Consider the following 9,571-nt stretch of genomic DNA (forward strand, 5'->3'; position numbering starts at 1 on the left):
AAATAGTCACACGTATATATTGCTTGCACATGCAGACTTTCAGTGTGCAGTAAGTCCTCAGCTAATGTGATCGATGGGTTCTTGGAAACTGCGACTTTAAGTGAAATGACATATTGAAATCAATTTTACCACAGAATAATTGATATAAACAAGAGTTAAGTTCCTATGGAATATTTCTTGTTTTAAAGTTAGCCAGGCATATTGGCATGTGCCTGTAGTCCCAGCTACTTGGGAGGCTGAGGTGGGAGGATTGCTTGAGTCTGGGAGATCGAGTCTTCAGTGAGCTGTGGTCACTTCATTACACTCTGGCCTGGGAAACAGATGGAGACCCTGTCTCAAAAAAAGAAACAACAACAACAAAAACTAGTATTGTAGGATTAGATACTAAACACTTTAAACTTTCCCGAAAGTTTTTTCAACAGGGTTCTTATCCTATCCTCAAAGCATTGTTTTCAGGTAAATGGATTTAATATGACTCTAGCTGCACAGATTGGGAAACTGGCCAGAAAGAGTCCCATGAAGTTGAGAAAGGTATGTTAAAAGTGGGTAGAAGAGTTCATGTTTCCTGACTGCTCATCCAATGCTCCTTCTAATGTACTCCTTGCCTCCAAAAATTTGGCCTTGTTACTCAGAAACACCCAGCTAACCAAATAATTCTGTCACAGGGGCCCCTTTCAGAGAAAAGACGTGGACACCAAATCAGAACCAACACTGCATTTTAATGCTGAGCTAACATGTTTCCTCTTGCAAGTTGCTGGTTCCTTGAGAAGCCATTTTTCCCATATTATTTTTTTGTTTTGTTTTGTTTTTTGTTTTTTGAGACATAGTCTCACTCCATCACCCAGGCTGGAGTGCAGCAGCACAATCTCACCGCAACCTCTGCCTCCCGCGTTCAAGCAATTCTCATGCCTCAGCCTCCCAAGTAGCTGGGATTACAGGCAGACAGGCATGTGCCACCATGCCCAGCTAATTTTCTGTATTTTTGAGTAGAGACAGAGTTTCACCATGTTGGGCAGGCTGGTCTTGAACTCCTGACCTCTGCTGATCGGTCCGCCTTGGCCTCACAAAGTGCTGCGATTACAGGCGTGAGCCACTGCGCCCAGCTTTTCCCGTATTCTTTCCTTACTGCTCTTTCTCTTTTCACTGCCCCGCTCTCCCAGCTTCACCACACTCTTGGGGAAGAGCGTTTCTACCTCTGTTGAATCCCACTCCCAGTTAGGAGAGATGTCGGTGAGAATTGTTGGCTCAGCATTTCTGGATGCCTCTGTTGTGGTTGTTAGTGGGCGGGGCCCTCTAGCACCTGTTGCAAGCTGTAGGGTGTTCACCAGGAAGCCTGGCTTGTTAGACCAATTACCCGCTGCTGGCCTTGGCCTCGCTGCCCTGGACAAAGTATTCTTTGCTCAGATTCTTGCAAACATCATGAGAAAGCAGTGGTTCTCACACTTTAGAGAGCATCAGAATCACTTGGAGGGCGTGATGAGCACAGATTGCTGAGCCCTATTCTGAGAGTTTCTGACTCAGCAGGTCTGGGATGGGCCAGTAATTTGCATTTCAAGTCCCCAAGAGATACTGATGCTGCTGGTCCAGGAACCACACTTTGAAAACCATTATGATAAAGGACACAATTCTTACACTCGGTGGACCATGGGCCTGGAGTATGGGAGGATCAGACAGCTGGAAAGGAGAGTTGGGGCTTAGGATGAGTGTGACCAAATTTGGCCAGCCAGCTACAGCAGTTCCTCCTGGCTTTCTCTGTGTACTGTGGTGTCCTCCCACATCCTAAAGATGCATGTGTTGGGTGAATTGGCATGTCTCCATGATCCGAGTCTGAGTGAGTGGGGATGGAGTGTGCCCTGCAATGGAATGGCGGCCTCTCCAGGGTCAGCTCCCACTTTGTGTCTTGAGCTGCTGGGATAGGTTTCAACCCTGAAATGGAAAGTAGGTAAACATCTTATTTTGATTAATCTTTCTTAAATGTATGCATAGCTCACATTTATTTTAGTGTTTAATATTAGAAATGTTTTGAGTCTTTATTAAGAAGTTTAGTGATGGCCAGGCACAGTGGCTCATGTCTGTAATCCCAGCACTTTGGGAGGCCAAGGCAGGTGGATCCCTTGAGCCCAGGAGTTCGAGACCAGCCTGGGCAACATGGTGAAACTCATCTTTGCAAAACATACCAAAAAATTAGCTGGTCAGGGTGGCATGCACCTGTGGTCCCAGCTACTTGGGAGGCTGAGGTGGGAGGATCACCTGAGCCCAGGAGACAGAGGCTACAGTGAGCAGTGATCATGCCACTGCACTCCAGCCTGGATGACAGTGAGACCTTGTCTCAAAAAAAGAAAAAACAAGTTTGGTGATATTTTCGAGACCAGTGACTTGCAAGAGGAAACATGTTAGCTCAGCATTAAAATGCAGTGTTGGTTCTGACTTGGTGTCCACGTCTTTTCTCTGGAAGGGGCCCCTGTGACAGTATTATTTGGTTAGCTGGGTGTTTCTGAGTAACAAGGCCAGATTTTTGGAGGCAAGGATTACATTAGAAGGAGCATTGGATGAGCAGTCAGGAAACATGAACTCTTCTACCCCCTTTTTTTTGTTTTTTGTTTTTTTAGAAACTGATGTTTATTTTCCATCAACCATTTTCCATGTTGCTTAAGAGCCCGTGCAAGCAAGAAGAGCTTAAGACCATTCAGGGTTGATCCTACCCATTCAGTGGCCTGAGCAGTGGGAGCATGCAGACCAGTCTTCCGTGGGCAGCTGAGCACTCCAGTCTTCAGTAGGGAACTCTGAATCGGCACGAGGGCACCTGCACCCTTCAGACCAGTCTGAACCTCAGACTGAGTAGGCAGTGAACTCAGGAGGCTGGAGCAGTCCATACACCCTGAAATTACTCCTTGGTCACTGCCCCTTTTCAGCAGCAGCCTGCTCTGCTTTTTCAGTCTCTTCAGGATCTTCTGCAGAAGTAGAGATCAGGCATGCCTCCCACAGGGTGTTCACGGGAAATGGTGCCACGACATGTGCAGAACTATTCCCCGCACCAGCATCACCACATCAGACCCCACTGAGTGAGGCTCCCTTGTTTGTATGGGATGCAATGTCCACATAGCGCAGAGGAGAATGAGAATCTGTGTTACACGAGGCATGTGGTGTGGGTAGGTTAACATAAAGATGCCCCGTGAGAGGCTGGTGGTCAGCCCTGGGGTCAGTAACCAAAGAAGCGTGGCTCCCGGAAGGCAGCGCTGGATCTGGTTATGAAGTGTTCCAGAGTGAAGCGGCCAGCAATTGGAGTGGGCTCCAGTGGCAGCACAGCACGACCCTCTGGCCAGTAATCCTGGACGATAGAAGAACACTGACATCAGCAGGGTTTTCAATGGCAACAATGGCACGAGCCGACAGCAGAAGCTTCTCCCAGGTCCTCTTCAGATTTATGATGCAGATGCCATCACTTTTCCTTTTATAGATGTACTGTTCCATCTGGAAGTCAAGATTGGTGCCACCTAAGTGGGTTCTTGCTGCAAGGAACTTAAGGACATCCTCCTCCTTCATTTGCAGGACATCAAGGGCTCCGGACATTGTGAAAGTTTCCCTTTAAGTTATGACGGGAATCCAGAACAACGCCATATGGACCCCTCTGTAGGTAGCGTGGAAAGGCCTTGTACCCACTTTTAACATATCTTTCTCAACTTAGTGGGACTCTTTCTGGCCAGTTTCCCAACCTGTGCAGCTAGTCATATTAACTCCATTTACCTGAAAACAATGCTTTGAGGATAGGATAAGAACCCTGTTGAAAAAACTTTCGGGAAAGTTTAAAGTGTTTAGTATCTAATCCTACAATACTAGTTTTTGTTGTTGTTGTTTCTTTTTTTGAGACAGGGTCTCCATCTGTTTCCCAGGCCAGAGTGTAGTGATGTGACCACAGCTCACTGCAGACTCGATCTCCCAGACTCAAGTAATCCTCCGACCTCAGCCTCCCTAGTAGCTGGGACTATAGGCACATGCCAATATGCCTGGCTAACTTTAAAACTTTTCATAGAGGCTGGGCGTGGTGGCTCATGCCTGTAATACCAGCACTTGGGGAGGCAGAGATGAGTGGCTCACTTGAAGTCAGTAATTTGAGACCAGCCTGGACAACAGCAAAACCCTCTGTCTACTGGAAATACAAAAGTTAGTAGCTGGGCATGGTGGCTGGTGCCTGTAATCCCAGCTACTCGGGAGCCTGAGGCACGAGAATCGCTTGAACCTGGGAGGTGGAAGGAGGTTGCAGTGAATTGAGTTCACACCACTGCACTCCAGTCTGGGCAAGAGAGTGAGACTTCATCCCAAAAAACAAGAAAACGAAAATCTTTTTATAGAGACAGTGTTGCCCAGGCTGGTTTTAAACTCCTGGGCTCAGGCGATCTGCCTGTCTCAGCCTCCCAAATGCTGGACAGGCATGAGCCACTGCACCCAGGGTTTTTTTTTTTTTTTTTTTTTTTTTTTTTTTTTTTTTACAGAGTCTTGATCTGTCACCCAGGCTAGAATACAGTAGTATGCTCACAGCTCACTGCACTGGGCTTGACCTTCTGGGCTCAAGTGATCCCACCTCAGCCCCCTATAGCTGGAACTACAGGTGCACACCACCATGCCCAGCTAAATTTTTGTATTTTTTGTAGAGACAGGGCTTCCCCATGTTGCCCAGGCTTACTGCACTCGGCTTTACCTCCTGGGCTTAAGTGATCCTCCCACCTCAGCACGTGTAGCTGGGACTACAGGTCATGCCACCATGCCCAGCTAATTTTTTTGGTATTTTTTATAGAGATGGGGTTTTGACATGTTGGCTAGGCTGGTCCTGAACTCCTGGGCTCAAGGGATATGCCCACCTCAGCCTCCCAAATTGTGGAGCCACCATGCCCCATCGATTTTTTAAAAATAATCTTCTCTATGGTCTGAACCCAAAGGGCAAGCAGACTCAAAGGGCAGGTTCGTATGTTGGAAAGAACAGTTGAGCAAGGACAGGATGTCTGAGCTCTGATTTCAGTTTTGCCACTAACCAGCAGTGTGATTGTACATCAACTGCCTTTCTCTCTGGGCCTTAGTTTCCCCATCTATAAAATGGGAATGTTAGATTAGATCATGTCTAATGTCACACTAAGATTTACCAGTCTGGAAGTCTATGACTTTAATTAATTAGTCGTCATGGTCTTGATTTCTAGGCAGGCTATCATGCTCTGGCCTTTGTGTCATGGAGGGAGATAAACCAAATGAAAGAGATGGCGTGCATCAGAATATTGTTGCTAGATCCAGGGTGCAGGATATGGGGGATGGAGACTGAAGCCAGAGCTGGAAGGCTGGAAAGGGACGTGTCATTCTCAGACAATTTGCTGCAAGTCTGGGTGCTTTTTTCACCCATGAAGCTCGGATTGGCAGCTCATAAACCAGGGAGTTCCCAGGAGAGGGAAGCTAGTGGGCTGGCTTCATAGACTCCTAGCCCACCTCTCCCCTTGGCTTCATGACACTGGATATTTGAATTCCAACTGTTCCCTTCTGGAGACCAGAAGGGGTGGAGGGTGGGGGGCTTAACCTTTCACCTCCACATCTGTACCTCATCCTTAGCCTGGCCTTGAGGTAGCCACTCAGAAAGAAGGACAGTGAGCAGGCCACTGGCTTCCGGAAGGAAAAGAAAAAGCCCAGCATTCTCTTAGAAGACCAGCATTCCTGCCTCCCAAAGCACTATCTCTGGTTCTCCTGCCACAGGACGCCCTTATCCTTAGCCAGGCCAAGGGTGTGTGCCCTGAGCCTCACTCACGTCCTTCCTCCCTAAGGCCCACTCATACCTTTGGAGAGCAGCTTAAGTGGCAGAACCGGTATCAGAGCACCCTGGGGCTCTGTGAGGCTGTAGCTTCTACTCCTGGGAAAGGCTGGAGGCTATTTCTACTCCCTTAGTCAGCACAGGGTGGGAAGGGTGAGGGCCTGGGAAAGGCCAGTGGTGTGAGCTTCTGCCGTAATTGCTCCTCTGTAAACACAGTAATAGCAGGTCTGGGATTATGGCTGTTACTCCTGATAATTATCAGCTGCAGTGCCTTCCTCCCTAGGTGGGCCACACCGAGCTCATCACAGCACAGGGGGCTGTGGAGTAAGCTCCGGATTTCCCAGATCTCTTTCTACAGTTGCTAGGCAACTGGGAGTCTGTGCTGGAAGCAGGGGATCTCATTTAGGAATATCTCCCTACGTCCCCCAAATCTCTGAAGTCTAAACTGATTTTTCTCCTAGTGGAGGCCTTGAATGAATGACCACTCACCTGGGAGGGTCAGAGGCCCGTCCAAATGCAGAAGCAGTCTGTCTGGTAACTGAGTGAGGGACCCAGCCAGCCCAGGGAACATGAGTAGGAGAGGCTGGTCCGGGAGAAAGCCTTTTGCTGAATCCCATGACTGTTGTTTAGGGAAGGGGGCTGGTTCATATGTGCTGTGGTTTAGCTGGCTGGGATGAGAAGCAGCTTACAGGTGTCCACCTTGTATTGGCCAGAGAAGCTTAAGAGGTGACCCAGAAGAAGAGAAGACACAGAGGGCGGGAAGGGAAGGTGACTTGTGTTATTTGGCTTGTTTTTTTTTTTTTTTTTTTTTTTTGAGACGGAGTTTCACTCTTGTTGCCCAGGCTGGAGTGCAATGGTGCGATCTCGGCTCACTGCAACCTGTGCCTCCCAGGTTCAAGCAATTCTCCTGCCTCAGCCTCCTAAGTTGCTGGCTGGGATTACAGTCATGCACCACCACACCCTGTTAATTTTTGTATTTTTAGTAGAGACGGGGTTTCACCACGTTGGTCAGACTGGTCTTGAACTCCTGGCCTCAGGTGATGTGCCCACCTTGGCCTCCCAAAGTGCTGGGATTACAGGCATGAGCCACCAAGCCCAGTCAAGCTGGCTTGTTTTTAGTGGAAAGTGCCTGTGAGTGTGTTAAGGAACAGGCCCTAGTGTCTTCTGCTCTACTCCAGAGCTCCATGGACCAGTGTGTGAGACCACAGGGGAGGAGAAAGTTCTTGGAGCTGCCTTGATTTGTTGATGAAGGGGATGTGACTTGGAGGTTATTAAACCAAATTGTATCTATTCAAGGATTTAATGCATTGTTTTAGGCATGACTTGGGAATCTACTCCCAAGACACTCGGTCTCTATGTCATAGGTTCGGGCAGGTGTGGAGTTGGGAAGGAGGAGAAGGAAGCAGCAGGGACTGTTGGTCCTGGATCCTGTTCCCCATGACCCAGCATGACATTTTCCTATTGAGTTTTGAGGAGTGCATCTACTCTGCTTACCTGGCAAGAGACTCTAGCTCAGAAGCAGAAACCAAACACGCAGACATTAAAACTCAAGAAACCTTCCTTGACCATGTACTCAGATAGGCAGGTGCTGGGGGCCAGGAGGAAAATGAGGACCTGTGGGACCCAGTTCCTGCCCTCAAGGAGCTCACAGTCTACCAGGGAGGTGTCACATGCACTACTGCAATTAGGGGTCATTTTTCTTCCTGGGAATGAGTGTCTCACAGCAGCCAGAGGTTGAGGCTTTGTCTTAAGATGGAGGTAATAAAAACCTGTTTGTCCTCCCAGAGCAAGACTTGCCTCAGGGCCCCTGCTGGTTCGCGACGGGGCATTCAGTTTGCCTGAGTCAGGCTGGGGAGGTTCTCTTAGTCTTTGGAATCCTGTTGGGCAGGGAGGCTGCAGGGGATCTGGAAGAAGTAAGGCCTGTCCCTGGGGTGGGAGCTGAGGAGGTAGACATGAAGAACTCCCTGGATTAGGACAGTGGCCCAGGAGGGGAAAAGAGATGTTTGGGTGGTAAGAAAAACAGACCTAGAGAGTAGGAGCAGCTGGCCACCCAGCAACCCTGACCACAGTCCTCTCCACCTACCTGGAACGGCCCCAGGAGCCTGTGATGAAAAGAACCAAGCTGCCCATACACTGGTGTTGACGGCACTTTAACACAGAAATATCCATGATCACAGTCACCTTCAGATTCAACGAGTATTCATGGAGTTCCCACCATGTGCCAGCTGAAAGGCTTGGTGCTTTTCCACAGCTATCTTCTTTAGCCCACATTCTCTCAATAATTCTATGAAGTAGGTGTCTCACTCCTGTAATCTCAGCACTTTGGGAGGGCAAGGCAGGCAGATCACTTGAGGTCAGGATTTCGAGACCAGCCTGGCCAATGTGGTGAAACCCCATCTCTACCAAAAATACAAAAATTAGTCAGGTGTGGTGGCACATGCCTGTAATTCCAGCTACTCAGGAGGCTGAGGCACAAGAATCGCTTAAACCTGGGAGGCGGAGTTTGCAGTGAACTGAGATTGCGCCATTGCACTGCAGCCTGGGTGACAGAGTGAGACTCTGGCTCAAAAATAATAATTCTATGAAGTAGGTAGCAGCCTCATTTTACAGAAAAGAAAACAGAACTGTCGAGGCCTAAGAGTACACAGTGAATACTCACCGGATTTGGGTTTGAACTCATCCTGCTGGCAGGTTCTGTAGGACACCACCTAGATATACTTTAAGTATTTATTTATTTATATATTTTTTGAGATGGAGTCTTGCTCTGTTGCCCAGGCTGGGGTGCAGTGGCATGATCTCGGCTCACTACAATCTCTGTCTCCTGGGTTCAAGTGATTCTCCCGCCTCAGCCTCCCGAGTAGCTGGGATTACAGGCACCCGCCATCACGCCCGGCTAATTTTCTTTTGTATTTTTGTAGAGACGGGGTTTCACCATGTTGGCCTGGCTGGTCTTAAACTCCTGGCCTCAGGTGATCCACCCACCTCGGCCTTCCAAAGTGCTGGGATTACAGGTGTGAGCCACCACACCTGGCCTCCTTTAAGTATTTCAAATTCATTTTATCTAAAACCAAGTTCACTACTCTTGACTCCTCCAGGGTTCCCTTGTCTCAGTAAATAGTCATCAGTGCAACTGCCTGGAATGTGGACGTTTTCCTAGATACTTCCCTTTTTCTCATTCCTACTCTCTAGGTCTGTTTCTCTTACCACCTAAACATCTCTTTTCCCCTCCTGGGCCACAGTCCTAATCCAGGCTTGAATCATGGATCAGCCTGGTCATCACAATGGCCTCTAGCCTGGGCTCCCTGCCTGGAGCCTCCCCAGCCTCTGCCGTCCACATTGCTGCTGCAGGTGCCTCTCTGTCAAGATAAATGCAAACCCATTATGTTCACTGAAAGGCCCTTCTGGACTGGACCCTGATTGTTTGCAGTGCCACATCTCCCATCCAATCTTCGCGCACGTTACTGTCCCCCAGGCGGATGACCTGTGTGTGGTTCCCCGAGTGTGCCACAGCTCTTGTCTGCCACATGCTTTGCTCCAGCTGTTCTTTCTCTCTGGCCTCCCTTGTTCTCACCCATCTCTGCTCACCTCCCCAATTTCTATTTGTGTCTTCCAACCTAGCCCCAGTTTCACCCCTTTGTGTTAGCATTTCCAGACGCCCCAGGTGGCGGTATTGTCCCTTGCTTATGCTACCTGTCCCCGGAACAGACTGTGGGGCTCTGCTGACCAGAAGTGGAGTTTTGGATGCTTGGCAGCTGTAGTCATTGTTTGACAAATGAACAGCCTTAG

At 48.8% G+C, this 9,571-nt stretch overlaps 1 pseudogene; it reads right to left on the minus strand.

The window, feature by feature from the left end:
* Positions 1-2,829: 2,829 nt before the first annotated feature.
* LOC108539867 (40S ribosomal protein SA-like) lies at positions 2,830-3,570 on the minus strand (annotated as a pseudogene).
* Between the last annotated feature and the right edge of the window lie 6,001 nt (positions 3,571-9,571).

The sequence above is a fragment of the Rhinopithecus bieti genome, unplaced genomic scaffold (assembly GCF_001698545.2).
Source record: "Rhinopithecus bieti isolate Rb0 unplaced genomic scaffold, ASM169854v2 scaffold_15676, whole genome shotgun sequence".
In the NCBI taxonomy this organism is placed as follows: Eukaryota; Metazoa; Chordata; class Mammalia; order Primates; family Cercopithecidae; genus Rhinopithecus; species Rhinopithecus bieti.